Source organism: Hippopotamus amphibius, chromosome 15 (genome assembly GCF_030028045.1).
Source record: "Hippopotamus amphibius kiboko isolate mHipAmp2 chromosome 15, mHipAmp2.hap2, whole genome shotgun sequence".
In the NCBI taxonomy this organism is placed as follows: Eukaryota; Metazoa; Chordata; class Mammalia; order Artiodactyla; family Hippopotamidae; genus Hippopotamus; species Hippopotamus amphibius.
The window spans coordinates 2,171,950-2,180,179 of record NC_080200.1 but is presented as its reverse complement, the minus strand read 5'-3'; positions in this window follow the sequence as shown (position 1 = coordinate 2,180,179).

Genomic DNA, 8,230 nt, shown 5'->3' with positions numbered 1-8,230 from the left:
CTTTTGTTAACATTTGATCTGAAGCGATTTTATTGTCTAAAAAATGTAATAGTTACAAGAGGAGACCTTTAAGAAGTAAGGTTGTTAAAGATGTGGCACATATATACAATGGAATATTACTCAGCCATAAAAAGGGATGAAATTGAGCTATTTGTGGTGAGGTGGATGGACCTAGAGTCTGTCATAGAGTGAAGTAAGCCAGAAAGAGAAAAACAAATACTGGATGCTAACGCATACATACGGAATCTAGAAAAATGGTACTGATGAACCTAGTGGCAGGGTTGGAATAGAGGTGCAGAGGTAGAGAACGGACTTGAGGACACCAGGGAGAGGGGAAGCTGGGACGTAGTGAGAGAGTAGCATCAACATATACACACTACCAAATGTAAAACAGATGGCTAGTGGGAAGCTAATGCAGTGCACAGGGAGACCAGCTTGATGCTTTCTGAAGACTTAAAGGGGTGGGATAGGGATGGTGGGAGGGAGGCTCAAGAGGGAGGGGATATGGGGATATATGTATACATGTGGCCCTTTCACTTTGTTGTACAGCAGAAACTGACACAATACTGTAAAGCAATTATACTCCAATAAAGATTAAAAAAAAAAAAAAAAGAAGTAAGGTTGTAGTTACCAGTTGCTAATAGACATTGTTTTGAGGATGGCTGGTGGCATCCCAAGTCTGACACAGCTCAGAAAACTCAAGTTCTTAGCAATAAAAGAAACTGCCCCAAATCTCACCCATAGTGTCACCCAGTTTTTTTTATTATTACTATTATTATGTTTGATCTCTGAACCACAGCTGCTCCGTTTTAATTGTCATTTTCCCCTAATAGCCAATGCAGATGTTACGTCAAAGATGTTAGTGTTTCTCTAGGTATGAGAAGATGCAAGAATTGGGCTCATAAAAATCCTTACCTAGAAATATCTAACTATCTGAAGGCCTGTTCTGCCAGTTTTTTTCCAGGGCACAGAGGGCCTTATTTCTGATTTCCACCCTGAATTCCTTTCAGGGGGTGTTGAAGGTCAGCAGCCGCAGTGGCCATGATTTAGTCCTTGCAGAGGTAGATGGCAAGTGCCAGTTTCCTGTCGGCAGGACCCCTTCATGGCCATAAATTTGACCATGCTTTAGGGGGGCATTTCATGACCGTTTGGTCCCACGGTGCTAGGAATGCTCATTCCCAGGTCTGGCGAAGAGTTTCAGTGACAGGCCACTCAACGTGCAATTACTGGACTAGGCCTTTCTTGCAGCAAAAGCCTCTGGACACCTGTCTTACTATATAGACTCTTATGGTCCAGGAAAATACTCCCTCTTATTGCATCTTCTCATATCCAGAGTTATACTGTTACTATCGTTGATCTCATACGGAACTATATATATATATCATCATTTTATCAGAGGCTCAGTCACACGTTTGGTAATGTGAGATACAACAATTCTGTAAAACATGCAATAAAGAAAACAATATAGCTAGCAGCTTTAGTAAGGTCATAAGTAAGAATTTAAGTCAAGAACTTCCATTAAGTGCAGCCTAGTATCTGACTTAGTCTGTTCTGTACCAATCTTTATCTCTGAATGTAACTAGACTGATTATGTTTAGTATGATTTAATCGTTCCCAGCATAGAGGAGCTGGTAAAGCTGCTGGAAACCTAAGAATTTTCCATCCTCAGGAGGGAGCAGGTACAGAGAAAGATAAATGTTTTAATTTTACCCATGGGTGTAAATTACCAAATTGTTGTAAACCATAAACAGCTTGAGGAGAAAAGCTTCTTTATATCTGAAAAAAAGCCAAAGATTAAAAGCCAGCAACATGTCAAATAAAACTCATGAAAATTAGCTCATTTAGTAGTTCATTTAGTCCCACATAATTACCTGTTACTTTGAGTCCATTTTTCTGTTTTCCTTCATTAGTTTGTTGGCCATGGCTGGTGATTAAGCATGACAGTGACAGTCACAGTTTCTAGAAGTTTGTGGGGTTTTTGTAAAGGCTAGTATGATTTGTCCAGTGAAGTGGGTACCTTAGTCACTGGAGATTGTTGAAGTGTTGCAGAGATTGGTCCGTCAAGAAACCAAGCACCGCACTCGGAGGATTGGAGAACTCAGGCTTATTAAGCCGCCGCCCCAGACGAGCTAATGCTCCAAAGTTCTGGGCCCCAAGCTCAGGGTTAGCTTTACTTTTATAGGGGTCAGTGCACATGGTTACAGTTAGCATGGGTAGATTGGTTACTTGGTTTACAGAGCAGGGAAGTTTCCAAACAGAAATTTACAAGAGCAGGTGCAGAAAATTCCATTTTTAGCAAAACATCTTATGGTTACATTGGATTGCTAGGTCATCCTGTCTTTTTTATTTTTCTCAGCACAGCAAGCATATTTTACAAAAGCAGAACAAGCATGGAGTTATTTTCAGCTGAGTGCAAGTTTTTAATTTTCCTCTTCAGAAGGTATATCCCAAATGGAAAACACATTTTTTTTAGCCATTTTCTTCTCATTGTGAGGGCCTCAGCCCTGTGGCCAGAAAAGGCTTTAACCCATAAAAATTAAAAAATGAGGCTTGTCAGGGAGCCAGGAAAAGCCAAGTGGCCGTCTTGGGTTTCCCATAGCCCTGACTGTTTACTTTAGAGCTATTGTTTACTCATTTCAAATTCCCTGATATAGGAGTAGAATGTGGCCAGGTTTTAAGGACATTGGGGTGGGCAAAGCTCACAATGAGGGGTTAATTTTTGTAGAAGCCGAAGGAGCTTTATCTGCATGTACCATATTCTTCATAGATCATTGTGAAATATGACTTAGTTACTTAACCAAAGTAGCAAAAGGTCTTAAAAACAAATATAAATTACTTAAAGGCAAGGTAGCTCATGCAGTCTGTTATCCAAAGTAGCATTTTAAGAAATCTTTGTTTTCTTAACAGAGAGAGAAAACCCAAATTTCAGTCTGGTACCAGCTTATTGCCAATAACAAAATTTATTTACCTAATTAATTTCAATTTAACCTTAGAAAGTCCTTTCTATAAATCTCGAAGAGGCAGTATTTTTGTAAAGGCATCAGAGTGAAACCATAACTGTCTATAATGACAAAAGACTTAAGGCACGTTTAAAATCTGATTACAATGTAATTGATAAAGTGACTTGGTTACCCTTGTGACATACAACACTTGCAGATAATAACTAGAATTATGACTGATAACATCTTATCAGGACATTTTATTTATTTTTTTAAGCTTTCCAGGATTATATACTATTTATTTTTCTTGTTGTTCATTTATTTTTTTTCCTTTAAGAACTTTTATTGAGATACAATTGACATACAATAAACTGCATATATTTAAAATGTACAATTTGATATTTTTTTCTTATTAGTAATATATATATGGGAATCCCAATCTCCCAATTCATCCCCCCCCCACCCCGCTTTCCTCCCTTGGTGTCCATATGTTTGTTCTCTACATCTGTGTATCCATTTCTGCCTTGCTAACCGGTTGATTTGTACCATTTTTCTATATTCCACATATATGTGTTAATATACAATATTTGTTTTTCTCTTTCTGACTCACTTCACTCTGTATGACAGTCTCTAGGTCCATCCATGTCTCTACAAATGTCCCAATTTTGTTCTTTTTTACAGCTGAGTAATATACCATTGTATATATGGACCACATCTTCTTTATCCATTCATCTGTTGATGGACATTTAGGTTGCTTCCATGTACTTTTAGAATTTTAGGAATGCCATATAATTTCTAGAATATTTATATTAGTAAACCATTACCATATAATATCAAAACGGTTTAGAACACTCAATCAGGTAGGATCACAGGTCACTTTAAAAAAAAAAAAAATTCTTCGCTTAGCCAAAGTAACAATAAAAGATTTCAAAGGCAAGTATAGAACAGATCACTTAAAAGAAACTTAAAATCCGTTATCAAGGGCAGTTTAACATTTTAAGAAATTTTGTCCTTTTAAGAAAGAGAAAAGCCCAATTCAAGTTTTGCACTGCTTACTTTTAAAATTCATTTACTCTATTACATTTATTTTAACCTTAGTCAGTCCTGACCATGCATAAAACTCTTTTTGAGGTCCACTTCCCACAAAACTTTCCTCACTTTCCGTAACCACTTTATTTTCTCATTTAGAAATAGTCACCTGTAAGTCAGACTTACTTCCTTTTCCATTAATAAAATTAATTCCATTCCGCATACCTTCTTTACTGAAAACATACATTCTGCTTTCCTACTGTATACTGAAATGTTTCTTTTATTATTTCTGTTAGTTGTAGTTACATGTTTAAATTAGAATCTTCACCTCTTAAAACCTTAATTTCTTATGAAAACTGAGAAGTAAGGAATTATAAACTGTCCTTTACATTAGCATTCTGTAGATTGGAGAACATAAATACCGGTGATAATTTCTTGAAAAATGTTCTTTCTTATAGAAAATATCTTAGTGTGGCACCAAACACATTTATTAATAGTTCTAAACCTTTTGTTTATCTGTGAAAAGAAGCCAATGTTCAGTAATTAATGTTTCAGTGTCTTATTTTATTTGGGGGTGACCTAGCTATTCAATAAGCTTCCATCGTTTAACTTGATTTGGCACAACTCTAAATTTTAAGTTGTTGAATATTTGGAGAGATTATTCTTAGGTAGATATTCTTAAAATATAATTATTCCTAATAAGTTTACCTAAAGTTCTTATCTCATTTGTATTTTCTTTCCTTAAAAGTTTCTTCTCTTGGAGTTACTTTACTTGCTGATATATTTGCAACAGATAGCTTATATTAAACCTAGGACAATATAATAATTCGTGTTGATAACTTTAAAAACATCTATATTAAGTAACAAACTTAAACATGAATACCAGATATTAATTTAATATGGAATATTTCCCAGTGCATGTGAACCTGAGATTTATTTAGCTTAATTTCTCTTGTATTTAGAATTATTGGATTTGTAAGCACTTACTTTCCTTTAAGCCAATTAAATAGAGCTCATTTACAAATTAACCTCAGCAATATTAAACAAAGACACATACTGAGACATACACATCTATCCAGACAGACAGAGATCTCATAGTTTCCGCTAGAGATTTAAAATGTCTTTTGCCGCCCCCCCCCCCCCCCCTTTTCTTGAACTTCTCCTGATTAACCCAAGGCTGAAGTCTCAGGCAAAGTGGGCTGTGTATCTCAAGGACATGATGAGAGGTAACTTCAAGCTTTCTCCTAGGCATATTTTTGTTCTCTCAGGGTCATAATTCTGAAGGAAAAAAAAAAAATTTCAACAAGCTAGGCTTTTCTGATTGTACATGTAAAAAGAATCCGTTTTGTAATTTTTAAAAAGTTTTATTTTAACCAGTTTTCTCCAGACTCTAAAAAGTATTGTGGCCGTCCAGTGTTTAAAAAAAAAAAATTCTATTTCTTTTTGTCATAGGACCATAGCTATAGCTTGACCAGTCATTTAAAACTTTCTCCCAAGAGGCTCCCAGATGGGGGTGGAACCTTAGAGGAAGCGCTTCCCATGTTTGCTCGAGCAGTTGATAACAGGCCTTAGGTGTTAGTGTGCTCATATCAAAACATAAACCTTCACCTCGTCAGCTGGAAGTCAGACAGACACATAAATCATAAAAAATAAAAAAAAAAAAGAGAGAGAAACACATGGCAGAGACCTGCCCAACGTGACTTCCAAGTCCCACTGGACCTGGACCGTAGCCCCAACGATGCGCCTTACATCAGAACTTCCCTCTGCAAGGAGAATTCCACACCAGAACCTTCCTCTGCAGGGAGAGTTCCACACCAGAACCTCCCTTTGCAGGGAGAATTCCACATCAGGATTACACTTTGCAGGGAAATCCCCAAATTGGCACCGAAGTTCCCAGGGGTGGTCAAAGGTCACGGAGTGCACTCTGGGAGACTCACCTGGTACTGACAGGTGCGTCGTGACATCCGTACACCATCTCTCTGGTTCTTCAATATCAAGTGTTTTCTCAGAGTGGAAGTCCGGGCCAAGGCGGGTAAGAGAAGAGCAGGTGTTCTCAAGGCAAAAGAAGCCCCGGCAGCTGCCAGGTCAGCCTCTGCCCTGTTCTCCGCCGCATCCTTGGCGTTCCACAACCGAGTTGGCGGGCAGGTGTGCTGGGCCACGGCCCTGTGGCAGGGAGTCCCTGGCGATCTGGTCTCCAAGATATCCTCCAACCCTCCGCTCTCCCAGAGGAGGCTGGTGTGGAGAGACATTCCCGAGCTTCCTATCAAGCCAAGGGGCCCTGTGGGGCCGCTTGCCCGCAGGCAGATCCAGAAGGAGCCCCCATTTTGTTACCGTAATAATGGCTACTCTGTGCACCGAGGCCTAATAGATATACGGAGACAGAGATTTTGGAGGAAGAGAGAGATGGCTTTATTTTTCTTTGCCAGGCAAAGGGAAGTTACAGCAGGCTAGCGCCTCCAGAATTGTGCCGCCCGTTCTTGGGAGTTGGGGAAGATGTTACACCTGAGGCTCGCAGTCCAAGTAAATGATAAAAGTCCTGGTGGTGAGGATCTTGCATTTTTTTTTCCTTCGCATTATTTCAAAATAGTCATAGTTGGCGTCAAGCTGCCCAGTAATTGGGGTCCGACAGTCTGTCAATTGTCCATTTGCCTCCAGTTTATCAGCTGGAGACCTTCTTTCTGAAATGCAAAACAAACTACAGAGGGTGATTTGTTACAATGGTCGCATGGAATGCAGCTTCCAAGTTAAGGTTAGGGAGTGAGAGGCAGGATGTAACTCACAAAGAGTTAAGGGTGATAGGTGCCAGCGTGTAATTTGTATAGTATCAGGGAGTCAACTTTGCCAAGTAAAAATCTCATTACTACAGATCAGTGACAACTAGAGTAAAACAAGGAATGCTTAACTCTTTCAGGCCGGGTGGTCTTTCTCCTCTAGCCTGTTTGACATTCTCTTTGTTTTCCTTGCTCTCAAGGGGAAAAAGAACAATCACTTCTATTTGTGTTGCAACAGAACCCGTGTGCCCTGCATTGGTAGGCGGGTTCTTAACCGCTGCACCACCAGGGAAGCCCTATCACAGCCTTTTTATATTTCAAAATTTTCTAGCGACACTCAGATCTAAAAACCATTTCCTTGTAGTCTAAAACGCACACCTGAGAACCGTGGCAGCTGAGACCAGTCCTGCAGGGAGACTGGGGCCTCGGGTCCGACTTCCCACGGGGGTGGGGGTGGGGAGTGAAACAGGAGGGAAGGGGGCAGGGCACAACCTTTGAAAGAATGACATAGCACGAGGACATGACAGAAACTGATTGGAACCAGATGGGTCCATGATGGTGGACAAATCGAGTTCCAGGCGGCATGACAGTTCCAAGGCTGACCGTGAGGGTCAAAAAGTGGGTGATGGCCCATTTCCTGGAAATCTCTGCCTCTTCCTGAAATAGCTGGAATAGTCCACCCACTCATTAGCTTATGAAATTACCCGCCCTTAGGAAAACTGACAACCCGTGATACCCTGGTGCCTTTCTCACCTTCTGAGGTGGCCCACACTTTGTGGACTGCGTTTCTCTCTCAATAAATCCACTTCTTAACTATCACTCTCGCTCTCACTGAATTCTGTCTGCAATGAGACGTGAAGAACCTGAGCCCCAGTAAGTCTAGACACCAAGTGAGTGATTCTACATTACAAGACGGTGGGTTCCAGTCCCAGTCAGGGTTTTGGCAGGGCTCCAGTCCCGGCAGCGTGGGTCCCCAGCACGTGGGTTCCCGACTCCTGGGTTCAAGTTCCAGTCTCAGGTGCGGGGTTTCCTCAGGCCCCTGGCCCTCTGGTTGCTGCTCTCAAGCCCCAGAGGTGGGGGAGGGGATGAAGGGCGGGGCTTTCCCGTGTCAAATGTCACACGTCAAAATCTAACGCGAACCTGCCTTGCCCTCGGTGCTTGTAACTGAGAGTCTTTGTTCTTAAAGGGAACATTTCCACGGTGGCCTCGGCCCTCGCCGGGGTCTGACTCTGGGGGTTCCCAAACCCTGTGTCCCTCCTTTTCCCATCCTCCCTCCGGATATGGAGCGGCCCACGGGGACACTGAGTCTGGACTTAGCCGCCCAGCTGCGCGCAGATGCCACAGGGTCGGCCAAACGGGGAGCCCAAGTCCCACGCAGGCGGATCCGCCACGCGTGTCCCCGTGGCCTGTCACTCAGGAGCAGGGGCGTGGTCTGGTTGAACTGTCCAGTCAGCGGCGACGGGGCGGAGTGCGGACAACCAGCGATCCGGG